We start from the raw sequence: 27533 nt of genomic DNA on the forward strand, positions 1-27533 counted from the left end.
TCCTAGTCCCTACCTGAACGGCGAAAGGTAACTTTTGTTTCGACGAGGTCATGTCTTCAGACGAAGAATCGAGAAGCGGACGCTCCGCCACGGTTGCGACAGAGCTCTAACTTTTTGAAGCACGGCTTCAAACCTCGCTCCTCTCGCCGGCCAATTCGCTCGACTCTGGCTGTTTCTCTGGCAGGACGTTCGTTGGCCAAGGATCCGCGGGAAAAATTATCGTGAGTATTAAAATTCGACTGTCGAAAGTGCGCGCGTGAAAGGAACATCAATTACATTCACTTTTGCTGGATCTTTTTTATACCTTCCAAGATACGTCATTATATGAATCGAAAATATTAGAATGCTTCGCTCATTTGATTGCGACGTACAACACGAGTAACACGAAGGAACGTGTCTCGATAATAGATTGCTGGAACGAACGTTCTTTGTCGTTCGAGTCCTCGGCCGATTCGAGCGAAAGGCGAGATGAAGGAAGCGCGAGACCGCGTTTTGATGGCGCGACCAATGTCGCGCCATCCCCATCGCCAATTCGAAGCCCATTCGAAGGCTATGCGCGCTGGATGTTCATTGAGGAAGGGGACCGCTCGTAGAAAAATTCACGAATTCACGAACGAGGTTCACGAGTTTTCTAGCAATTTTCAGCCGAGCCAAAAGTACAACACGATCGCTCACTCGTTCGTACGCGCGCGATAGCGACTCCATCCTCGAAGGAAACTAGGACACCGTAGAAATTGCGAAGTTGGTCCTTGCATCGCGTGCAAGTGCAGGAAGCGCTTTTCCCGGTTCTGCTTGTTTACTCCATTGCATGTGTGTGAGCGTGAGCGTTAATGTGCGCGCGCGCGCGCGTTTTGTGTGCCACGACGGCAAAAAAGAAATATATATATATATATACTTTTTAAGTAAGGCTTATTCGCGTAGGAATAAAATGCAAGCAAGGGGGCCGCGTGGCTATACACAATGGCGAAATGAAATATCAATTTAATAAAGTTCAACACTCGCCACCTCCTTCGTATCTTTTCGTTACGTCCATTTTCTTCAATTTCCTACTCGTGTTTCCTTCCCGAGTCACTTTATTATCTGTATCAACAGTCGCTACGCCCATCGCGGCGGCGACGACGACTACGTACGACTACGTAGCTGCCATTATTATTGCGCCAATGTACGAGCTTTATCGCACTCCGCCCGCCCGCGCCACTCCGCGCTTTTTTGCCGAAGAAGACGAGACTATTTGTCAGAGCAATAATTGTTCCCGCGCGGCTTAATATTCGATCGCGCGCTCTTCAGTATCGCCGCCGACTTCAGAACCGACCGAGGTGATCGCTCGCCCAGGTGTGTAAACCCGACTATAAACGACGAACAAGATATCTCGAGCGATAAGCATGGATTTATGTTCCCTTTTTAATTCCATTTTACGCTTTCTATTTCTTGGTTCTTCTTTCGCACCGTCAATTATCCTCTCGCTAAAATTCGCTGATTATTATTTCCCGATAAAGCTATCACTCGGTTTTTTCATCGAGTTGAGTTGAGATTCTTCGACGAGGCGGTGATTGTGCCGCTATATCCGTGACCGTATCATCGTGCCGTCATTATCGTCGTTATTATTCCGCTGGGCACTCTCTCTCTCTCTCACTCTCTCTCTCTCTCTCTCTCTTTCTCTCTCTCTCTGTCTCTCTCTCTCTCTCTGTGCACCGCTTCCCGGGATTAATAACATCCCCAGCGGGGGAGAGTATCGGCCATATTTTTCGTTTCGCTCGTCACAGCGAGAAACTCGGATTAATTAATCGTCGCAGGCTTGCGTCGTCGATAATCTGTCCACGTCGTCGCCGTAGTCGATTTCATCGCAGCGGCGGCGGCGGCGGCGGCGGCGGCGGCGGCGATGGCGGCGGCGACGACGTTCTTTGCGAGATAAAGCTCACTTCGACCGCGGTGAAGGGCCGTCAAAGGTTATACACGCCTCAAACGATTTCGTTACGTGAGTTACGCGGCATCGTAATGAGAACTTAGGTTACGCGACACTACAACACGCCTGTAAACCCCTTTTACATCGCAATAAGGCCAGGGGGACAAGATTGCGCGCGCTCACGGTTTACATACGCTACTACACGCGAGAAGACCTTTAAGGGTGCCTCCCTTCTCTTCAAGGGTTTCACCGAGGGACGAGAATACTATCGGTGGGACACAACTTGACCGTGAAGCGCGCGCGGAGGGTATCGAGAACGAGCAAAGGGCGACAGAAGGGCGGCCGGTGCATTGTCTGTTCGTCTCGACAAAAGCTCTTCTCCAACTTAAGTACGAGCGAAAGTCGAAAGAGCGCTCCCTTTCCCCGAATTTCAAGTTCATTCCCGAGGCTCAACTTTCGATACGGACTCGGCAATTTTCCCTCTTCCGTGCTTCATCGAGAGCCTGAAACCCAAACTTTGTCGTATCCTAAAGTAGTGTCCATCGGTCGTTTCGCAAGTATTAAAATTGCCCCTCGCTCTCTCTCTCTCTCTCTCTCTCATTCTCCCTCTCATTCTCTACACACATGTACACGAATATGTGCAGTGCACGCAGTCTTCACAGTTTCGAGAGAAAAAAAAGGGAGGAGAAATAGCGCATGGCGTATCTCTCTCGACGCGGCCGAGTATCGCGTGCATCGTGTCGAGATAATAAAACGAGATAATACAAAAAGAGAAACAGTGTTTCGTTACAGAGGGATTACTGTTCACGATGAAAAGCGTCGAATTAGCTCGTTATCGACGTAACGCGAAATACAGTGCGTTGTCACACACGGGACGCGACAATATATAATTTCGCGCGAAAGCGCTTATTAAAACGCGACGGTTCGGACGCACGGTATTACCGTTACAATCCGCTCGACACACGAGATACAGCGAGAGCGGCTCGATGTTAATACTGTTACTAAGCATGCCGATTGTCGGCATGCTAATTTAAATATCAGCCGGTTTTCGACTGCACTTGCTATACTCGCGGCGCGTTATCGCGAAATCGAGGAATCGCGTCGATCATTCTTCTTCTCCTCGCGCGAACAAAGGGAAGAAGGGAAGATTTTCCGCGAGATCCGCGGCCGTGCCGCCGCCATTCCGATCGTGCGCCAAGAGCCGCGCGTGTGCGTGTAATATAATGGGGCTAAAAATAAAAGCGATTACCGTACGACAACGCTCACATCCGCAAGGCACGCAACCACCGTCGCGCGCGCGCGCGCGCGCGCGCACGAGTTGTTTACGTTTGCCGGCGCGCGCGCAAATAGAACGCGCACGGAAATTTTCTTTCACCTGGAGGCCCGCGCGCGTTAAAGTGCGCTCGCTCGCTTGCGCGCACCGCTCTCCGTGAAAATTTTAATAACACGCGCGCGCGCGTGCGCCTTTCCCTTGGCGCGCGCGCACGCGGCACACCGAGCCGAGCCGAGCCGAGCCGAGCCGAGCCGAGCCGAGCCGAGTTGCGCCGCGCGCCGCATTGCGCGCGGACGTTACGAAAAAGAGAATCGGCTGAAATTCCTGGTCGCGGTCGCCCGTAAATACGTCGCCAAACTAATTAGTCCGCGAATTAATCGGCGGCGTTGCCGAGAGCGAGCGCGCGCGCGCGCGCGCAATTATCCAACACACGTCGTCGGCGGATTTTTTTCCCCGATCGCCTTATATCTGGATTTTTCGCGAAAATCGATCGCTCATTATGTCGATACCCGTAGGTATCACGGAGCGTAGTAGTACATACGTGCGTGCCTGCATGCGTACGCTCGCTCGCGACAAACCGGATAAGCAGCTGCGGCGGCGGCGGCGACAAACAGGTTTTCCTCGATCACTTCAGCGGCCGCAGCCTCCTCCGTCGTCGCCCTTATAATCGCGTATCCGATTCAATTAGTATATAGATAGCCGTAATTAACGGCCGAGTGATCCGATCTCGCGCTCTCGACTCTAGGCGCGTCCTGCACGCGTCGGAAGCGTCAAACGGCTCATGCCTCATGCCCGCCCCGAGACTTCACTCGCGAAGCGAAGCGAAGCGAAGACGACTTTACGGCAAATCGGGATGTATTTATAGCTAAGCGAGAAATCAGGTCGTGCCGTATCTGTCAATTCCTCGAACGTGTCTCTAAGGGTGCCCGGAATACATCCTCTCTTCTCGTCACAAATTGATTTTGCATATTATGGAAACGAGATACGGCTATATCGGGGAACAGGACTGGATGTCTGGATGTCGGCTCAAATTAAATCCTTTTTTTTTTTAAATGTAGATCGGTGAATCGCCAGAGTAAAGCGACTCTTTTGTTGCTTTATTATATGCGAGCTCTCGGAGAGAGCGGAGATCTCCTTTCTTTTCCCCCGTCTCTGACGAGCGAGAATCTCTCAAAGGGGAACACTTGTCAAGTGTGAACGTCTTGGGATCGAGTTCGCTTACGAGGTCTGTCCATTCGCGTCGGAAGCACAGCCAGATATTACCCGATATTCGGGTACAATTCGGTCGAAACATAATTTTTACCGAAACATAGTTCGTGGGATGACTTGGACGCGATATTCCTTTACGTTCGCTATAAAATCCGCGAGGGCAGAGGGCTCGCCGCGGTTGCCAAACCAGTTCGCGGCTGCTCAGACGGGGTCATTAGGATACGTTTTAAAGAACCTTGGCATTTGACGTTAGATATTTCGGGGACGACGGTGCAGGTAGTCTTCCCGAACAGGTTTTTCAAAAAATGCAAATACAAGAGAGCCGCCGACGACGATCGCGCGTTCTTGCTAATTTCGCTGGCGAGTTTCGCCAAATTTTGAATCAGATCGAGCGAGAGGAGACGGAAACTTCGACGATATATTGAACTATCTAAATCAAATTATCAAAATGCATTAAATTATAGAGAAAAGTAATGAGATATTTTATTTTTTGCTTCGGTTTATACAGAGCCGCTATTTTCGCAATATTAAGCTATCTGACTATTTGTAACTTGCTAACGATTGGAGCAAAAAAAAGTTACTTTTGTAAGCAAAAGCAGTAAAAAAAAAATAACAAAAAAGTAGTTTCTTTTTAATTATTGTCACATATAATTTATTGCGTTCTGATAATTTTACTCGAACAGCTTAATATACCTGTCAGCTTAATATACCTGTCGATGGTACAGTTTTACCATTTGTTTTTTACATCGACCTCTTTCTTTTTCTATTTCTATTTTTCGATCCAACGAAATGTGTCACAGTGAACTTTGCGAAATGCATAAATCGAAACGGCTCTCTCTCTCTCTCTCTCTCTCTCTCTCTCTCTTTCTTCTCTGCTTTTCTTTCTCTCTCCCACGTAAATACTGAACGTACGGGAATATAGCGAGTGTCGCGTTTCACGTGTAGCTGATCGCTACGGCATATTTTGATGTTGCTGCGAGTTCTACTTGTAATACCTGGTGTGATATACTTACACGTGGATGACCTAATTCGGTGAACCAAACTGAGATAAATGTCGAGAGTGTTTCGGCGTTACATCGCGATCTTTTATTAGAGCGTGCACGGGAGTTCTAATGTCGATGAAATGTCGAAATATATCAAATCAGTTTCCGACTTTTGATTGAGAACTCGGAGAATTATATATTTAGCGGAACTGAAACGATCGTTTTCTCATGGAGAGAAATATGAGATGTACGCGTGTTTCACGATAAATTATAAATTTCAGATTAAAAATGATGCAATGACTTGTAATTTGGAAATTTTGCGTACTAAACTCGCATTGGGGAGAGACTTCAGTACGACCGAGTAAATCGAGCGTGATTCACAAGATTTTACAAGGGCGCATTTGAGATCGATTAGCCGCACATGCACTTCGCACGACGCAGCTTATGTCCTGGCGAGAACTTTGAGACGCGAGTTTGACGTTGTTTCGATAGGCGTTCAATAGGCGACAACTTGCGGCGGACAAAACTGTGTCAGCACTGCTACGAAAAGAAAGGAAGCAGGACGAAGAAGGAGCCGCAGCGTGGGCGAACTTAATCAGCTAGTAATCGGCCGAGAACTCGGTGAAAGAGAAAAAGTAATCTCGTCGTATCGTCGGGCAATAAAGCGACCTACGTAGTCGGAAACCTTATTGGGTGACGTAAGCGTGTGTGTGTGTGTGTGTGTGTGTGTGTGTGAGAGAGAGAGAGAGAGAGAGAGTGGAGAGAGGAAAAAAATAATCTTCGGCTCGACGTCGAAGCAACGCGGCGACAACCAAAGTGTCCGTGGGTGCATTAAATCGATATTCGCGATTGATTGCCCGACAGCGAGATAATGGATGGACGCTCCAGGATATCACCGTCTTCGTGAGGAGCAAGTTTTGCTCTCACAAAGTAGAGCGGCAGAAATATCGCAGCGCAATACGGTTGAATCACTGAAAATGCACAACTTTTACAACAGCCGAAATAAATACAAAGATTACGTGAATCTCGGCTCTCGTACCTTCAAGTACCTTCAGCGGAAAATCGAAATTTCCATGAGATGATTTCCGTTTATTTCCGACTAACGCGAAAACTATCGAAACGTTTTGGTTTCGTGCGAACACAGCGAGTGAAATTCTCCTATTAATCTTGTAATGAGGTATCGATCACGCATGAATGAACGTGCAACTTTCCTAAAAGGCACACGCGCGTCGAAAGCGCGAACCGGCGGAATGAATGAAAGGAGCGCGCACGTGGGTGCGGTTAATCGAGCGCGCGGCAGGAGGAAAGACGGACAGAAGAGAGAAAGGAAAAACGACACATAATTTCCGAGAATACCGAGTAAAAAAAAAAAAGAAAAAAAAAAGAAAAAAAAGGCGCGCGTAAACTCGAGTTTCTCTTAATTGACACGTCGAATTGAAATGTATAACGAGCTCTCTGTGCCATATCCGGAGGGAAGAGTGGGCGCACGGACGTGCTTCAAGTAACGAGAAGCGGCAGAAAGAGGGCAGAGTGAGAAAAGAAAAGAGACGATATCGGATCGTATCAGTGAGTAACAAAGCGCGGGAAAACCTTGTGAAAGTTACATCACCAAGGCTGCGCCATGGCTATCATTACACGCATTAGACGTCCGTATTATTCTTAGGAACTACGCTCGGTGCATCGTGCGTTACGGTGCACGCGGTGCGCTCGCCGTTATAGCGTGCACCACCATCTGGCCGGGCGTTACGGGAGAGTGAGGAAAACCGGAGAGAATGCGGAGCCGCGCACGATACGACGTTAGCGGAGCATCCGCAGGCGCCCGCTGCGAGATCATATTTTTTCGCGGGGAAATTCTTTTTTCAAGAATAAAAGTAGAAAGGAAATGAGAAAAAGAAACGGCCTTCGTCAAGAGTGAGCGCGCGAGTAACGCGAAATAAATCAGAGAGAGAGAGAGAGAGAGAGAGAGGAGGGGGGGCGGCGAATATTATTTTTAATTCTTGACAAATGGACGTCCGCATTGACGTTTGTTGAATTTTTTTCTATCGTCGTGACGGATATCATTGCTCGTTGTTCTCGTTGTCGCTTCGCGGCGCGCGGGGGTGCACATTCCGCGGCGATGGAACAGGGCAAGGGGGCACCGTTCCCCAAGTATGCGCTCTCGCGCGCGCGCGCGCGCGCACACACACACACCCGACGACGCTGACAGAGAAGTTCGTGAGGCGTCGAAGGAGGAAGCACAGGTTATGGGAGAAAGGATTCGAGAACGCGCGAGAAAGAGAGGATAGAGGGGAGCACGGTTCAGCGGGGGGCGAGGGGCAGAGACGCGACGGTGGACACGTCTTATGCATAATTCATGCAGGTGCCTTCCACGTATATTTTCGTGTTTAAATATTTGAATACCTCGTTCGCTGCAATACCGAGGGAGAGCGGGTTAGGAAAATATTCCGCCGCTTATTCACCGAGGTTCCTCGAGAGCGCGGGTGAACGAAGGATTCCATCCTTCCTCCACCTTGGTTTCTTGCGCCTCCTGCTCCTTCGCCGCCGCCGCCGCCGCCGCCGTCGCCGTCTCGCCGTCTCGCTCCCTCCGTCCGCTTGGTTCTTTTTCTCTTTTTAACGCGCAAGATTTCGACAGGATGCACTGCTTAGCGAACTGCAACGGTCGGATCCTTTCGATTCTTCAGCGAGCGCGGACGCTGACGTGGCGGATATTATAGTGGAAAGCGTTAACGAGAACGCGATATTTGCAAAAGGGGAATGAAAAAGCTCGGCGGGTTGTCCTCGAGCGGTCGGCAAGTTTCGCCGGTGCATTGCTGATTATTTCTACTCTTGTACGCAATTGTTCATTGTTCAGCGAATAATAAGGTCGATTACGGCCATGCGTCATTCTCGCACTGTCAAGATATCGCGCGCGCGCGCGCGCGCGCGCGCGCGCGTGTGTGTGTGTGTGTCGCGCGCGCGCGAAATCTGCGGTCTTATTCCTGAGATTTCGTTCCTCCTCCTGCTCACCGATGAGAAAGAAAAGAATGCCTCGGTACTTTGCAAAGTTTACTTGGACACCAATCGCGCTGCTCAAAGTGTAATCAATTTTACACAACTCCGTGTAAAAATTATCTCATTTTTATATTTTGATTTAATAAAAATTTACAAACTTTTCGTTGATCGCGTAAATTTGTTCAAATTGACAAATCGGTTGCTCCGACAAATTTGCTCCTGCTGAACGCGGTGACATCTGCAGACCCCAAAGTCTCAAATGAGGCGGGCCTCTCAAGCGGCCGCTCATATACCTCGTAGAGACGCCCGTTGATACAGAAAGTATGTTTCCAATTTTAAGATCGCGTTGAAGCAAAGTCCCGTTTGACTTTAATCAAGGCGCGCGAACGTGAGAGTTGTTTTTGAAGCAAACACGGAGAACTTTTACGAGACGCATTGCTATTTATTAGCAGCTGCAAAGTCCAAACTCTTTCTCATTCTCAATGTTAAATAACTTCATCATTATGCACCGCCTTGAACTTTCGAGAGAGAAGACGGACGGACTGCAAACGCACTAAAGGAACGCTTTCTCCAAGTGCGAACTCAAAGGTCTCTCTCTTTTCCTCTCTCATGAAAGATACACAACTTCCACCACCCGCGTGTGCATCACTTATATTTGCGTATCGCCGCAATACGTAATGCATATTTGAGTTTATGTCCCAAAGTTTCGAGCGGCATAAACGGAGCGCGCATCGGATGATGCTTTACGAGCGCACTCGTTTACGAACGCGTTATTACTCCCACGGCGGTTATTCTCTATCTATCTACCTCTCTCTCTCTCTCTCTCTCTCTCTCTCTCTCTCTCTCTCTCTCTCTCTCTCTCTCTCTCTCTCTCTCGCCGAGTAGCTGCGAGTATCGGCGAGAGTAGTTTTTTATAAGGGCGGCACGATGAGCGGAGAAATGATAAAAACGCGCGCGCGCGCGCGCGAGAGAGAGAGAGAGAGAGAGAGAGAAAACTATACGTCACACTTAGGGGTCGATAATGGGGAGGCGAAGGGACAGAGAACAATGTCGCGTCATCAGACAAATCGCGCGCAATATGGCTGTCGCTCGCGCTTTCGTACTCGGGGCTACGAACGGTCAGAGTGAACGAGACAGAAGGAGACAGAGAGAAAGAGAGAGAGAGAGAGAGAGAGAGCGGGGGGGGGAGAGGGGGGAGAGAGAGAGAGAGAGAGAGAGAGAGAGAGAGAGAGAGAGCATTTCGCGCAATATCAATGTGCATACAGCACCTTCTTCGAACGCGCGCTCTCGCGCCGAACGATGGCTCGATTTTATTTATCGGCGTGTTGCGACGATAAAACGGACAGACCGGCGATAGCATAAATCGTATTAACAATGGGAACACGCGAAACGCGACGGTACAAGAAAGTATTAGAGCGACATAAATTAATTATTGTCGCAACGCTGTTGCAAATCGATTACACCTCGTATGCATAATTAATGCAACAGCTTGCGCTTGTCCGCGGCCGTGCGATATTGCAGAGCGGCTGTCGCGCGGGAAGAATCGCAGAGTCGCGGCGCGCGTATGGAATGAACTTTCACGCCTTCCGATTAATTGCCGCCGTTCGTCCGCCGTTGTGTTTTATTGCATCCTGCGCGCGCATGATTAGGCGGTTCTGCACAAAGAGAACACTGTAGCTTCCCTTTCGTAAACTCTTTTGTCATTTCATCACAGTCCTCGATCCATCTGATCTATTGCTGAAGAATGCGACAAATTTTGCCGAGTAACGTGGCAAATAAGTTTCCAAACAGACCTTTTACTCTCGGGATTGTAAGCAGCGTACACGAGACAAAAGAATAATAAATGTGAATAGGATATATCGATCGACGTGTATTCCTCGTTTATAAAATTCCACTGCAGCTTTTACTAAGTAAAATTCTCTCCGTGCGTCTGTCTCATCGAGCTTGTGCGAATATTACAATTGCGTTGGGAATAAATCGCTGCTTGAAACGCTGCTTGTGTACTTGTGTCATCTGTATTTCTCGCGACATTAATATTCGATATCGAGGATACTTTTCAAGGATACGTATTATTTTAGTAGAGTTCCCGATTCCGTTGTCTGCAATCTTTGACCGGCTTCTTTCGTCGCACCCTCGCCGCCGGTTCGAGGAGTCACTCGACGAATCGCGCTTGCTGTTATTCGCTTCGCAACGAGCCTCTCCTCGTACGGAGACACGCGTTTCTTTCGCGTCGGAGAACATACTTCTGCGGGATTACTCGTCCCCTCGCGCAACCCCGGTCGCACCTGTCCCTCTTGATTAACGGCAATCGGTAGTAATTTATGTCGATAATTGACCCGACGAGGACAATGACGGCCAAGGCGGAGGAGTGCCATCGCGAAACGAGCCAACGTGATAAACGCGTGCACGCGTCACGCGTGCTGACACGAATAATTATATGAGGACTTAATGAGCGAGTCCACTCCGCGATAACAAACGAAAGGGCGTGCGTCACGCGGCCGTCTTATCTCGTCGTGGCTACAAAAGAAGGGTGTTCACGAACCTCCGCCCTTTGCAAATTGCTCGCCCCAATTATGATAGCCTGCGCCTATTCGCTAGCGGGGGAGGGGGGGGGGAAGAAACGCCGTCGCGCAAAACTGCTGCTCTGATATAAACGACGCTCGCAATCTTGACGACTGATTAAATCGAAGATTTATAGAGAGAAACTAGCTCCAGACGTCAATCTAGCCCTCTTAATTTTCTTTTCTATTGTAAATTCTTGCTCAACGCAGCGAAGCACAACAATCCAAACTGAAACAACTGAAACAACTGAATCAACGCGCATAAACAGCAGAAAATTGTGCGAAAAGTCCCGATCGTGTTTACATTGGTGGAGGAGAAAAGCTTGACAGGGGTCCCTGGACCCACTGGGACCCACATGTGTCTGAATATACTCGTAAAAATGAAAGGAACTGTACCGATTTCAATCACACACACACGCGTTACGAGCGCCCATCGCCAACGAAACGCGTCAAGAGATCGGCGTTTTTAAACAGGGACAAAACCGCCACGGCCAGCGCGCAGCGAAACGTTTCGTCGAAACGAGTTTTAAAGAGCTCGCCTAACGAGAACGCGATGCAAGAGCTCGCCACGGGGGCGAGCCGCGAACGAGCGAGCAGCAGCAGCAGCAAAAGGACCACATAGGCGGAAGCTAAGCGGAAGGGAAAAAAGGACACGCGAGCCGAAAGTAGTCACTGCTGCTAGTGTTGCTGGTGCTGGTTGCTGGTTGCTGGTGCTGGTGCTGGTGCTGGTGCTGGTGCTGATGCTGGTGCCGGTGCTCGTGCTGGTGCTGGTGCTGCTGCTCGTCGACACGCTGCGAGAGTATACGCGCCGCCTTGATAAAGTGGCGAGCACGGCCGCGCGCTATTTATAGGGCGCCGTCGTGCTTGTAAGTGCAGTATAGGTACCTGTCTGCAAACACGTACCTGAATACGCCGCCGGTGGCGCGAGGGATTAATGCCTTTTCAGACGGTCGACCGCGTCGGAGATTAGTTTTAAAGCGTCCGCGCGGCCGCGTACGGTACGATGATCCGAGCCGGTGGTGGCCGGCTGGCCGACAGACGAAGACGAGTGGATGAACGGGGGTGACAGGGGAGGGGTGGCAGAGCTTTTATATCACGTTGATTTTTGGCGCGTATACCGCGAAAAAGCCCAACTGGTTGCCACGCCACGCGCGCACGGGTGCTATACTATCTCCTCCTCCGGGCTGCTCCTACATACGGCGCACGTTTATCGCTTATTTCGGGGGCTCGCGGACCCGTCGACGGACGGGGTGAACGACCCGACCGTCTGGTTCGTTCGTTCGTTCGTTCGTTCGTTCGTTCGTTCGTTCGTTCGTTCGCTCGTTCGTTCGCTCGACGTTAACCGCACAGATGTTACTATCCGGTTTTTGTCTAGTCGAAAAGTGCGGTGGGCTGGTATAATTGAGGATATTAATGCACGCACCGCCAAGTAACTTCGTTATCAGAGTAATCTCGGTGCGAAGTAGTCTCGAGATTTCGAGCCGATCACGAATGCATGCGCGACAAAACGACGGCTACGGCTGGCGAGAGATAGAGAGAGAGAGAGAGAGAGAGAGAGAGAGAGAGAGAGAGAGAGAGAGAGAGAGAGAGAGAGAGAGAGAGAGAGAGAGAGAGAGAGAGTGTCGCGCGATCCACGCGCTGTCGTGGATCAAGTGAAAATAGAGAAAGAGGCAGAGGGAAACTTGTGAGAACCGCGAGAAAAGAAAATTGGTAGGGAAGAGGAGGAAAATTTAAAACGCGCGCACGACTCCGGTGCCTCCCTTTCTTTTCGTTTCTTTTCTTTTTCTCGCTCTCAGGTGCTTTCCCCGAATAATTTGTTTCGATTTCGGAGCGGACAGAGATACATTGAGACACCGGCGACGGATTATGCCCTATTTTCGGAACTAGCTCGATTGATTGATTTACTTGGAGGATCGATCCTCTTGCCGGGCTCGTCAGAAATACAAATTGGATTTCTGGAATCCGCCGTAATACGATTTTCGAAATCAATCGAGGAATTATTCGGGCATGCGCAAACGATCTAATAAACGGTGTCGACGCGAATTTCCACGCTTTGACGATAATTCGCATCGTATATTGTTAGTCCTTCGTTACAAAGCTGCCGATTCGCACACGGCCACGTGTTACAGGACGGCGAAAACTAATTTATCGCGTACCGCTAGTTGCCCCTGAATGCAATTAATTAGTAACGTGGATGCGGAATTTCGACGTGTCATGTGTACGGTTTCCAAAAATTGGCAAATTTCGATGCTAAAAGTAGCGCCCCGACCTGTGTGTGCCCGTTTCGCCTAGCCCTATTATGTAATGCTTTCATTTTTGTCGGTTGTGCGGAAAATGAATGCTCTACTCTTTGTACATGTTGAAGATATTAATATTTACAAAAAGGACTTATATTCCCTTCCTTTGAATAAAAAACGTTATTCTTATTCCATCGCTCAAGGAAACTCCAAAGAGTTGGCTCTTTGAAATTTGTTAAAAAGACGCTTTACTGCACCGCGAAAAGTAAATAATCACCATGCGCATCGAGAAACTCCATGAATATATTTAAAAGATGTAATAAAACTGAATAGTGTTTATATATGTATACGAGGTGTGTGTTCAAAAAATAACGGGAATTTTCGTTTTCTGGAAAGAATTTGATTTATTCGTCTGCATCAATGTTATCCCCTTCAAAATAGTCCCCATTAGATATTAATATACTTATGCCAGCACTTCTTCCAATCCCCGAAACACTTCTGGCACGCGTTTAGCTCTCTCAGCGATGCGCTTTTAATCTCATCTGTGCTTGCAAAACGACGGCCCTTTAAGGTCCTCTTTATTTTTGGGAACAGAAAAGTGTCACACGGGGCGAATATGGAGACTGGGAGTATCATTACAGTGTTGTTTTTGGCCAAAAATTCGCGAACAAGCAAAGAAGTGTGAGCAGGTGCATTATCGTGGTGCAAAAGCCATGAATTGTTTCGCCACAAATCCGGGCGCTTTTTTTTTTCGGATTTCGGCTTGATTCGGCGATCGTTCATAATCATTTCTTTCATTTCTTCCACGTTTTCATCGGTTGTTGATGGGCTGGAACGCCCCAGGGCGCTCGTCATCTTCAACATCTTCGCGGCCTTCTCGGAAACGCTTATACCACTCGTAAACCCTTGTTTTACGCATAACAGACTCACCAAAAGCAATATTTAACATTTCTAAAACATTGCTGCACTTTATATGCCTTCATTCTTATAGCAAAATTTAATGCAAATTCTCTGATCCATTTTTGAAACGAATAAGTAATCGCCGATCGTACCAAAACACATGTAACACCTTCTTGACACCTGACAACAGACTAAACATCCGATATGGCTAACAATGTACAAATACTTTTCAGACATGTTTACCAACACAACGAAAAAAGTCGCGCGAATCGGACTAATACAACCCGCGAAATTACAAAATTCCCGTTACTTTTTGGACACACCTCGTATATATAGCGTATATATATATAGCGGTGAGACATTACGTAAAAGATATCATCAGCGTCATTGGCGAATATACCGATAACCTGAATCAACGCGATTAATCAGTGTCACGAGACTGGGCAATCGCAGGATCACGATAGCGGGATAGCTCCCGCACACGTTTGGACATTTGGTCGACAGATTCGACCGGGAGGGACTCAATGGTGGATTATCATGGGATGTACAAGGTGGACAGATACAGCGTCGAGAGACGAGCGTGCGAGGAAGACGCGGTTCATCGACACCACGACGAGAGAAAGAGAGATGAGAAGGCCTCGGGGGGAAAGAGGCAACGAGGAGGACGAGGACGAGGACGAGGACAAAGAGGAGGAGGAGGAGGAGGAGGAGGAAGAGGAGCAGGAGAGAAGTGGTCCCGCCATGTATTTTCGGCGGAACCCTCTTGCTGCCGTTAGTGAGGGACGTTTCGACACGACCGACAATTCCGACTCCGAAATGCACTCTGGACGGTCGTTTACATAGCTGCATTAAAAAAAAAAGAGAGAAGGGAGAAAGAGAATAGGAGAGAGAGAGAGAGAGAGAGAGAGAGAGAGAGAGAGAGAGAGAGAGAGAGAGAAAAAGCGAGCAATGTTGAACGACGTATTAACACGCCATATGGCGTTTGATAAGCGAAGACTCGTGGCTTTCGGCTCGAAAATGTAATCGTAGTCGCGGTGGACGAGCACCGCATCGAATATTTCTTGCGTAATAATGATCGAGTTTTACAGCAGCGTGTCTTTCGCTTAACGCGAGGGAACGCGCGAGAACCTCTGGCCGATGATGAACAACCTATTGTCATTTCGGATTAAACGTTTACACGATGTCAAAAGATTCGACCGATTTTTATTTAATCAATTATCACACAAACGTTATTTTATTACATAATAATACGAAAATAATATCGCATTAAACATTTCCCGTCATTCGCCCACCAACTCGCACTGTGCGCGCACGCGCGCGTCATACATCGGGCTCCGTCGTCGAGTTACGTTAAACAAATCACACCGGAAACCCCCGCTCGCGCATAAAACGTGCGTGCGTCGACGCGAATTTCGACGTCGAACGACAGGACATCTCCATAAAGCGACGCGCAAAAAGCGATTAAAATGCTTTCACGGCGCGACCGATGCGCGATCGCTCCCCCTGTACCCGGCGCGCGCGCGCGAATATATTTTTGTAATTACCGACCGGGGTGGCTTTGCGTATGCGCGATCGCGAGAGCGAAAAAAAGAAAGATCCCAGTCTGCTGTGCGTTCCGCGCGTTTCACATTCCACACTAGCGCCAAGAGCGCTAGTTTTCTCTCATCGATGGTGCCGATGCCGCTGTTTCGAGCATTCACTCTGTGTTCTGGGCCACCCCAGAGACTTGGCGTAAGTTGACTTCTTACGCGAGTGATGGTGCACGGATATTCCGGGTCGGGTTGTACGGGCGTGTAGGGGCTAGATACGAGGTTGGGGCTAGATTCAGGGTTGGCTCGGTTTTGGGGTGTGTGCCAGTCACCGGGGGATATGTTCCACGGCTAAACTCACCCTTCTTCTCCCGGCGGTTTCCTCCCTGCCTCTCAACCCTCCCTACCTCTCGTGTTCTCACTCTCTCTCTCTCTCTCTCTCTCTCTCTCTCTCTCTCTCTCTCTCTCTCTCTCTCACGCTTTCTGCGCCTCTTTCTAACCCTCTCTCTGTCATTCCGCCTCATTGTCACAAGCGTACATCCGCTACACATGCACACGAGGATGCGCGTATTCCTCTGAAAGCGCGTACGTGTGCAGCCGAAGCCCCCCCCCTCTCTCTCTCTCTCTCTCTCTCTCTTCGGCCCTCTGGTTCTCTCGGTTCTTTCAACCCCTATACACCCCCGCGAGGATCAATACGAACCAATGGTTATCGCGTGCCGATACTCTCTCTCTCTCTGTCTCTCTCTCCAGGTTCGTCAGCCAAGCCCCTCGAAAAGATTTCGGAAATCGTTGGGGAGGACCTGGCCCCTTTCTAAGCGGCAATAATTCCACGGGAGGATCGCTCGGAAAAACTACCCCGCTGTTATAATTAGATTCGGAAGTATGTAGACAAAGTTAATATTGATTGTAAGGCAGGACGGACAGAAGCGCGCCTCCGTGTTCGCGCTGGCTCAAATGATGAAACAATCGGGAAAAGTCCGCGCAAAAGTTATATTTTTAATTTTAATAATTGTTTCCTTCGGTTTTGCCCGCGATAAAAATGAGACGAGCACACGCAATTCCGAACGTTCCGAGTTTGCGTCATCGTTACGTGGCTGAGTTATTTTGCATGGCGATTGCGGCGGCGACGGAATAACGGAAACAATTTTCGAATGCCCGCGAGACTCGAATATCGCATCGTAATTAAAAAAAAATTTAATGAGCGCGTGTCCTCTCCGCGCTCCGCGCATGCAGACGTGACTTAACGCGGAAATAAAGTTACGCGACGGCAAAATTCACGTCGATACGTTCGACGACGGGATACCGCGGGCGGAAAAGAAAGAAAACAAAAAAAAAACAAAAAAGGATAGGCATAAAAAGGAACGGCATTGTTTCGTCTCAACAATATCGCCGGAGAATTCATTAAAAATTTTAATTAGCGACCACGCGTTTCGAATGCATACAATCGTAACAAAGCAACTTTGCGAATTAAGAGAAATGTACAAAAAGGCAGAGAAGGGCATGCGCACAGCGTGTGCGCAGCACACAGTTATACGAATATATATATATATATATATATATATATATATACGCCGGAAACTTTGGCTTGTGTGCGTGCACTTTTCGATTCCATAAAATCCGCATTAAATCATATTAGCGGACGTTTACTCGCGCACGACTTATATCCACTATTATCGTACGTACACCCCGATAATAAATTCAGCAAGAGCGTAAAGCGACTATCGACGAGCGACTATTTTCCTCAGCGTTCGTTTAGACGTAAACTTATTAGAAGAGCGCGAGCGAGCAGAGAGCCAGAGAGAGAGAGAGGCATGGTCTCGCGATGAAGCATGGTGCAGCGTAACATGGAAATTTAGAGATCACGTCTCCTCCGGCCGGAGACTGTACGTTCCACGAATTTATAACCGGCGCTACATTGCTACGAGCAAGGAGCGCATCAATTTCTTTTGTTTCTTTATCCTTCTGCTTTGCGACGCGGTTTTTCAGCGCGACGGACAATCGCGAGGGTGCCAAATGATAGCGCACATTTAACATGTAAATTGCCGATGGCGATTCGCGCGATCGATTTTGCAACTCGGGAGCGGCGTTGCGAGCGGAACTTTGGCCTCTAATGACGCACGATTACGCGTAACACATTATCGCGAAATATACATATAACGCTAAACTAATTGGAGCGCGTGCCGCGCGGCCCCGTCTCCGTTACAGACGGCGCGACGTCCCGACGACGGCGTCGGGAGCATTTTCTTTCCCTTCTGCGGTTTGCTCCGCAAGAGTTTCACGCTCGCTCGCTGATGCGTGATATTGTATGATTTAGACAATCGTATAATGTAGCGCTCAGTCTATAAAGTGCAAACCGCGCGTATTACAGCGATCTAAAATGTGGCGCAGCCGGATGTTTCGTAGTTTCGAACTATTCCTCTCGTTACTTATGAGGAGACTGTCCCTGTGCCGGTGACATCTACACGAATCGGTAAGCTTCAGGATTGCGCTTTTTCCCCACTAAACGTTCTCTATTAGAACATGCGGTCTTAATGTTCCGACGCCGCGATGTCGGAGCACAGTTACAATCGAGACGAGAAAACAAACGACGTATCTGCGCTCGTTAATCGAACGACTTAAAAACCAGATCGAAAGTAGTATGTTATTCCCGAGTCGAAATTTTGGTTTAACTCTGTCGAACTTGAAAGACCAATTTGAAATTTTCAAATGTAGTACTACTACCTTGATCCTACCTTGATGCAATGAGAAACAGTTGCTCGCTGCCGTTTTTTCCATGCTGAATTGTAGCCTACCTCGAGGTAGGATTGGTTGCAAAACTATTTAACTATCCTTTAATATCCGGTGTTCCGTTTGCACATCTTATTAACATCGTAATTATTTTTGCTCAATCGATGCGAGGCAAGCAAGGCGATACTTCAAATATGTTTGTTTCTTCGCTATATCCTGAGAAAATACCTTACCCTAAGACGATAATAAATGCTACTCGCACATGATGATATATGATACACACATCTTGACTTACACATCTTATTTGGTTGGGTAAATAAAGTATACATACAGAGACAAGCGAATATTAAATGCGTAATATGGATAAATGGTGGGGTTGAGGAATAAATAAATCGGTATGCATTTTATCATAATCTTTCCGTTGTTCTTTCCGCCATTGCAAATTCCGATGGAATTTGTAGCTTTTAAAAGAGTTGATGCAAAAGCTGTACGGACAAAGACAAACAGAGTTGTGTCCAGTAATATGCTGTGCATCAACAGATATTTTGCATTTGTATTTGGTATGGTAACAATGGAAAGAAACAGAAGCGAACAAGCGTCGACAAATGTCAACAAAATACGCGACTCGTAGCGAAAAGAGCATTATTAGACGTGGCAAAATCAACACTTGCAAAATTTACATTAGATTTTAAGACCGATACTCATGGTTGTAAATTATTTATCATGCCTGATTAAGAATGTGTGTAATTATAGATTCGTATTCATATTTTATCGACAAATGTTATCCAGCTGTCTAAATCGATACGTGTCTTATCGTATAAAATAAATATCGGTAATGAATCCAAGAGATGAGTCAGAGATTTATAAAATTATAATTGCCAATAATTTATCCAATGATGACGAGCTACAAATATCGGCCTAAATTTCGACTCGGGTATCTCCTTGTATTCGGTCAATTCGTTAGAGACATTAATCAAAATCGGAAATTGTCCATATACGTATAATAAACGACTCGGCATATCTGGAAACATACGACATTTCCAACGGCAATAAAATGATAACCAAGGAATTATAGATGAAGAATGTTGGTCGTCCCATATATGTATACATTAATCTTGTTACTTACTTGCATTAATTTTCTTTCTTAACATTTGTTTATCCCATTTATGCATTTGACGGAGAACCATGGATACATTTTCTTTCTTTCCGACATAATTTTTCATCAATTCACACAGTCAATGTCTCATTGGCTTTATTAACAAATCAGTATATCGACAATCTCGCGGTGTATCGTATACGATTGTCTAATAGTTTATAGTTAATTGTACATCACCGTCGTTTCAACCATATCACTTAAAGTATCAAACAATTGAGAGATAAATCGTCATGTCATGTTGAAGGCTAGTGCGTTTAAACGAATTGTATCTCGTGTCTTGAACAACACGCGGTATGCACGGTATCTGAGAGGGTAGTCGAAACACCTTGTTTGCGCAATTGTTTTGTCGGCCGACAGCTCCGACAAGTTCTGCGGTCAGCGGTGCATTCGAAGTCGCCGTGAATCGGCTTGGCGATCGATAACGCATCGCGCAATAGGATTGGCTAACGAGATGCTATTTGCTTACAGGTTCTCATGGCTTTTCCACGGAAGCCACGGATGACTTTCCCGACGGGAGAAGAGTTTCAAAGTTTAACGATCCGACGTAGGTATAATGCATACAAACGAACGAACGAACGAACGAACGAACGAACGAACAAACCAGGAATGGACGAACGAATGAACGGACGGACGAATAAACGAACGAGCGAGCGAGCGAGCACGACGAATTCACGCGGCCCTTCTGGAATACGCGATGTCGAGACGTTGAATTTTTCAACCGCTGACCCGCGAGCTACGCCACGCGAATTAATTAACGATTCGGCCCCCGACCGACGATTAATTATGCCGGAAAAGGCGCTGCCACTTCGTCTTTAATGCCTGGCTGGCTATTTGTAACTCTGATTGCCGCGGTAATCTTCGGCTCTTGCAACTCGCGCAGATATCACGATTATTTGTTCGCAAAAGAAGCTTGCGCATCCAACTTTGTCAATATGCATATTTTTATGCAACTGATACTTGTACAATTTTCTTTCTTTTATTTTTTCGGATACTTGCATCGTCTCAAGTTTTTTTTTTATACCGATATCACAAATTTATAACAACATTTTATTTCGCTCCGAGTTGCAGAGGGCGAAGAAATTCTCGAGATTATATAATAGCGCGCAAGAGGGCGGAGTGTAATATAGATGATATAAAATTCTACATAAATTTATACTTTTCGTTTATGGCGGTAGAGAGGGTGTGGCGAAGCTCCGAACCAGAGAAGCGAGATGTATAAATATTCTATCTTTGAGATTAAATATCCCGAGGTGAGCGGAATTGCGGGAAGTTTGTCGGTGCGGCCGAGGCACAACGCGACTGGCTAAAGGCCGGTATAATGCTGCCGGGACGAATGGGGAGGGGGGAGGGGAATGCCGCGACGGTAAATCCGGCAAAAGCTTTATCTATTCCGGGACAATATCGCGGAATGGCAGAGCCGGCGAAACATCGGCGTAAGCTCTAACCGGTCGGCGACGACCATCATCGTCGCGCACCGGTCTCAAATCTATGCGGACGATACATTTGCAAATGGGCTGGGAGCTTTCCGAAAAGCGATCGCACGAATGTTAATTATTCCGTGGTCGTGCGATACCGCGATTCTTCGGGGTGAGGGGGACGTACTTGTGCGCGACCGATATACGTCGGGGGGGGAGGGGGAGTTATCAACAACGTGAGTGCAATCGCGTCCGCCCACATGATTGATTCGAATTCATTCGCGAACAAAGGAAGAATTCAAAAACAGACAGAGAGAGAGACAGAGAGAGAGAGAGAGAGAGAGAGAGAGAGAGAGAGACGGGCAATTCTTGCGATTGGTTCGCGTTAGGTGTACGTAGCGAAACGCACACGTGCGGGAGATAGCGCGCGTGATCTATCACCGGGAACGGACAACGAAGCAACGAAAAACAACGTGCGCAACGAGCAACGAAGCATGCGACGCAACGCACATGGCAGTGCAACCTAATGCAACCGACGACGGCGACGGCGGAGCACGGGAGCACACGCTCTCGACGCTTTCCGCGCTCGTTCCGCTCGACGGAGGAAAGAAGGGACTTCTCTAAGGGGAAAACGCGGCAAAGGGAAAAGGAAAATATCACGCGATTTCTTCCATCTAACGCAACGTCGGACACGTTGCGCGCGGGCGTCGGCGCCGGGCTCTCGGGCTCTCGGATGAAAAATGCAAGCTCCTCGGTCTGCCGCGCGTTTCCGCAATCGAAAATTCCGCCCGTGGAAACTTTGAAGACTTCGTTAACCCGGGCGAACAGTGAGAAAGGGCGTCACGAGAGCGCGCGGAACCGGCGGAAAACTTCTCGCGACGCGACGCGCGGCAGCGGCGACTGCGCCCTTCTTCCTCCACCACCACCCCCTCCGTCAATCTCACCACACCCCGTACCCCTTCGTCCCGCGTCGCGTCCCGCACTTCCCGGATGCAGTTTGAATAATCGCGGAAAAATAATTGAAACGGAAGGCTCAATTTATGGCCGGACAGTCGCGCCGGCCCGAGTCCTGGGCGAAAAATTATGGCGCTCCACCGCGCCGCGCCGGCTGCGCCGCACGGCCGCGGCCGCGAGCCGCCTCTGGGATTTATCAAGGTGGAGCGTTGGCGAATATTCCATTAGCGTGCGATGCGTTTTTAACGGAGGACCGATCTGTATAATCCGATTTCGTCGCGACGCGCATAATGATCGTCTCGGTGCGAATGATCGCACCGCGGAGCAACGTGGATTTGTCGACACTCTTTTTAACTTTGTGCTCTTTGAACGAAACGAGACAAACGGCGAGCGAGCGAGGTACAAACGTACATATATTGCACACGTTAACGATATTTAATCTTTTTAAGTTTAAGTGATGATGAGCCGATGAGCTCAAAAGACAGAGGCTGCGTTTTCCGCTGCGAGATAAAGCAGGACAAAAGACACAAAGCGCGCTCGCCGCGCGCGTTCGGTACGTTACGCACACGGGGGGAAATTGTCAACGGGACGGTACGACACGGTTGTGTCGAATGAAGCAGCAAATCGAAGTGACATGTCGCGCGTTGTTGTTAGGCCAAAGTCGCCGCCCTTAAAATTACCTCGTCGCAAATTACAATTATCGCCACTCGCCACCGCGGCACCGCGACGACGAATACGTCACGCTTGATACCTTTCGCAGGCCATATGGACGGTTTTCGTATTTACGAGCCGTTTAATCGCTTCCGTTTCTCCCGAGGCTCCATAACGCGGTTTGTTTTGCCTCGCATGCGCGATTCGTTGCGCGTTATCAAGCGAGAGAATCGGACGTCATCGCCTGCCTTCAATCCCACGACCGCCTTGGAATTTTCAAAGGGAAGCGCCGCGAGATGGAAAGTTCCGCCTGGCTTTTTACTTCATGCAAGAAGGGCGTTGCGCTCGTGGCGAGATTAAAGAATCCTCGTTCCATTACACTTTTTCGCAAAGATAATCGCGCTACGCTCGCTCTGTAATATACAGAGCGTCGCGCGTTCAACATAAAACAGCAATCTGCCGAGCTAATATGCTCTCTCTCTCTCTCTCTCTCTCTCTCTCTCTCTCTCTCTCTCTCTCATCGGTGTTGCTTTCTCCTATTCTTTCTTCTTCTGAACCACGCGAGTTAATGAGCGCCAACTACCCTAACGTGTGCCCATTTATCGCGACTTTACGCATAATTTTCGACACGTCGCGCACACGCCCGGATGACGAAAACAGCTGGCGGCATGCGCGTGCTCGGAACACGTGACGTCAGCGACGACTTCAGCCGCCGATATATAGCTTAGATGCATAGATTGCACATATTTCAACCCTCTCGCCCTCTTTCGTTCGCTCCGTCTCCTATCCTCTTCCCCCTTACCTACCTGTCCTACTCTCTCCTACCCCTCTATCTCTTCCTGCTTCTTTCGCTCTTTTCCGACCCACTGCTCACCCTTTCGCCGGGGTCAACGTACGTCGCCAGAAGATCTCGCTACAAACTCCTATGGGGGGAGGGGGGGGGGGGAGATCATATCTCCGCGGAAGGAAGCGGAAAAAAGTCCGGGAAACCGATAAATTACTCTTTGAGCGCAATATTAATCCCCGGACGGCCGGGGCGCTATTCGCGAGAATAACGCACCGATTCCGCGCGAGCTCGCCGTTTGCGCACGCCACGTCGTCGGCGTCGGCGCGACATTTGCATCTTTGCGAAATTTTTCCGCGATCATGAGATCCGTGTAAAACATTTCCTCGCTACGTAATATATATCTCGTACACGTATGCGCGTATACACTGACAAAAGTCGCAAGGGACACTCGGATGGAGAAAATACCACAGGATGTGCGCCAGGGCGTCGGCAACGCCCTGCAAAAAATGCAGTGACCGCGCCCGAGCCCCCATGCGGTACGTGTAAAAAAAGCATATATAGTAATCTTTTTCACGGTACCGCGTCAAATTCCCCGGAGTATATTAAAATGGCGAATACAAATCGCGCCTTACGCGCCTTACGCGCGAGTGATGCGCGGAGGCGCATACGTCCGTAGCAACGTCCTTTAGTTATTTCCAATAACACATCCGCGCGCGGTGAACGTTTCTCAGTCGCTCAGTTTCGCTTTAATTTCCCTCTTTTTTCTCTCGTATGATTCACTCGCTGAAGCACCGCACGCGCCGTGACCGCGCAAAATCAGAATCCAAAAGTTTCCGATCGCGCCTCGTTAACGAGGAAAAGTTTACGCGTGAGTGACACGAGACGCGATTTAACCTCTTCGTCAGTCGTAAAGTGTCGCTGTCGAGAGGAGTTTTTTTTTTAATACGGCGCTTATGACGCGCTCTCTCTCTCTCTCTCTCTCTCTCTCTCTCACACCCTCTCTTTCTCGCAGGAAGAAATGATGACGCTCTGCACATTAAATGTTCCATTCACAATAGAGGTTGAAGTTTCGTGCGCGGAAATTCATCGCGAAAGAGGCGAGATCTTACGTAGAGCGTGGAGAGCGCGCTCGTGTCCTCACGATGACAATCGTGCTGAATGAAGGTAAGTAACTGGGGAAAGAATCAGTGCACGGGAGCGAAAGAGGACAACGGCGACGAGGAGAGAAAGAAGAGAGGGATGGGGAGGGGAGGGGAGGAAGGAAAGGGAAGAGGAGAAAAGATAAGACAAGGGAGAGGCGAGAAAAAGGGAGGAAAGAAGCCGGCGAAACCCTTAAATTTACACGCGTCGCGGTCTCGCCCTTTGCGGCCTCCGCCTTCGCCCGCGGGCTCGTTAGAAGCCCTTTGTCGCGGCGTCGGATCATCTTTATTCTCGAGAGCGCGCCGGGCGTTTTTACATCGCTGGCTGATCGCGCATCACACTACGGAATACGGTAATACGGTCGTACTCACGGAGAACCGAGAGGACGCAAAGATCCAATTAGGCCGCGCTTACGGGTATCGTCTTACCTGAAACCAAAGAGAAATGGTTGTTATCAGTTACATGTCGCCGTCATCGCGAGAGCGAGCGCAAACGAGAGAGAACGCATGTCGGACAAACGTCGACAAACGTCGCGATCATCATCGCGGTGAAACGAACAAAAGAAGAAACTGTCCAATCCCACATTTAGCAAAAGGTCGGAAGAGAAAAGGAAGAAGAAAAAGGAAATAAAAAAAGAATGCCGCGTTATGACGTAGCTGACATCGAGGGATTGAATAGCCAGCCATCGAATACGATCGCGTACGATCGAGTAATTCGAGACGTCGAATGTTTCCACGTGGTAATCTCTTTTATGACTAGCATACGCGACGGTGAACACGCGGTGAACAATGCGTTCACGCGCGCGCGCGTGAACGGGTGCCAGTCGTCTCGCGGCATGCGTAGCGATTGCACTCGTTGGCTTTTTCGCGGCACGACGATGGTGCCTGTCCTTTGACAATGGGATCGCACGGAAAATATTTGCCGAAAAGCCGTAGAATACGATAGTCGGTGTCGCGCTCCGTCGCGCCGCATCGCGTCGCGTCAATCGGTCGTGTAATCCGTTGACAAATAATACCCGTAACTATCCGAGCGCGTTATGCATACTCGTCGTCGCGATACACCTGCTAATTTGCGAATTATTATTTGCGCACATGTGTGTGTATACGTGTGTAACGAAATAATTGTACATAACATCACTATGACATTACGTTATTATATTGTTGCAGGTTGCATATTAAAGCTACCGAGTAGTGTCTCCAGTTACGTCAGCATTCCAAACTGTTGATACTCTACGCTGAACGCTGAACATGACTGCTTCGCGATGTTGTCCAAACGCTGTCGTCTAACGATTTGATAAGTGATATTCCTTGGTACAAAGTGTTGAGTAATAAAGTCACCGTTGGCTCGTCTTAATGATTCAACAGCTGTAAGCGGAAAGACGAATACAACATAATCTAGGCTAACCTGTACCTGTACAATGAGAGAGATCTGAGGGTAGCAGGCGTTAAGAAAGAGCCAGAGACGAAACGAAAGAAAAAGCGACTGCTCGCAATTGCAATTGCCGTCGAGAGGAAAGCATTGTGTGTGTGTGTGTGTGTGTGTGCATGCACACACACACACACACACACACACACCTTCGACATCTGATATTTCGAGAGTATTAAATTCCTTGGGTCTGCACACGCGTGCGCGCGCGCACCCACGCCCTTGTGAGCGACAGCCGAGCAGGAGGAAGGTTTTCAACATGGCGGTGGTGGCGAAAAAGAACACCGACTCTCCCTCGTTCACGCCACACAGAGCGTCATCATGCAGTGCGCGTGACCGCGTTTCCTCGGGAATAGACACCACGTCGCGGATGTGTTGTCTCCGCTCCTTTATGTCTGTCGTATTCGCCGGCGATATATAAACGCGTCTAAAGAATTAAAGGGAGAGAGCGGGAGGGATGAAATCACTGTTGCGCAACGGAGAAAGCTTCATGAAGAGTTGGCGCAATTCTTCACGCGGTAGCTTGCGAACTTATTTCTGTAGAGACTGTACGAATCCTCCCCTGCCCCCCCCCCCCCACACACACACACACAGCATCTTTACTCTCGAAAGATTCACTGCTTGATTGAAATTAGCGACATCGCCGTTAGAGATATCGATGTAACGGCAAAAACAACAGAGTTTTCATTAAAACACCATTTCGACACGGCTTGTGTTATGCGACAAGAGGCACAGGCAAGTTTTCGCTCCGCCGCAACCCCTGTCTCTTCTCGGATGAGAACTTCAAGTCACGCGCGATGAAGAGCAATTCTGCGAGCAAATACGTGCAGTTTGATCAAGACTCCGAGCGTTTGCTTTGTCGCCCTGTCGCCCGTGCCCGCGGATATACCGTATGCGGTCAGAAACGAAATTGTGCGCTCAGTGTTGTTCGCGGTGCGTCATCATTCGGAGGAGGGAGGGAGGGGAGAGTGTTATATCAATCGTAAATTTATCATCGATCTCCGACGTACACGGTATCTGTCCCAGATACGATGAGACTGGTTCCATCAAAGTTCTCAGCGCAACGATATCTATGAGTGAATGATGGTAGGTGAATGTTCTACCCTTCATCTACTTAACCTCAAAATTTGAGCGAATTCGGATTGATATTTCACTGTGGTTTGACATTTTATGTAAAGTCACTTTGTGTACGTCGGTCGAGAAACCAACATGGAACATGTTTTAAATTGGGTAAAAGTGGTGCAGAAACGTACGAAACGCTAAAAAATGTGTACGGGGATGAACGCATGTCCCGTGCACAGGTTTTCCGTTGGTTTGGCCGATTCCGTGACGGTCGTGAGGACCTTGCGGACGATGACCGAGCACCGCCGCCAAAAACCACTCGCAATGAAGAAAACATCGAGAAAGTCAAAGAAATTCTTCGAAGCGACCGCTGTGTGTCTGCCCAGGTATTATCTGGGAGTTCTACAACGATTGTGGGCCAGAATTCGACGAGTTCGACCGGAATATCGAGAGCCAGGCAGTTGGTTTTTATTGCATTTTGGTGCACGATAATGCACCATCGCACAAAGCCATCATGATATCGTGAATTCTTGACCAAAAAAGGCATCATTGTCATCGATCATCCACCTGATTGTTCACCTGATTTGGCTCCGTGCGACTTCTGGCTATTTCCCAAACTGAAATTGCCGA

At 48.6% G+C, this 27533-nt stretch overlaps 1 protein-coding gene and 1 long non-coding RNA gene across 2 annotated transcripts in view; one reads left to right on the forward strand and one right to left on the reverse strand.

Moving 5' to 3' along the window:
• Positions 1–25775, forward strand: LOC112588524 (uncharacterized). Its single transcript, XR_003112896.1, has 3 exons — positions 1–221; positions 19938–20013; positions 25583–25775. It is a non-coding gene; the product is annotated as an uncharacterized LOC112588524 (long non-coding RNA).
• The window catches only part of LOC105181574 (protein gustavus), a 165431-nt gene that overhangs the window by 121242 nt on the left and 16656 nt on the right, over positions 1–27533 (reverse strand). The gene's annotated exons all lie outside the window — the stretch shown is intronic.

The sequence above is a fragment of the Harpegnathos saltator genome, unplaced genomic scaffold, assembly GCF_003227715.2.
Source record: "Harpegnathos saltator strain DR-91 unplaced genomic scaffold, Hsal_v8.6 scaffold236, whole genome shotgun sequence".
Classification (NCBI taxonomy): domain Eukaryota; kingdom Metazoa; phylum Arthropoda; class Insecta; order Hymenoptera; family Formicidae; genus Harpegnathos; species Harpegnathos saltator.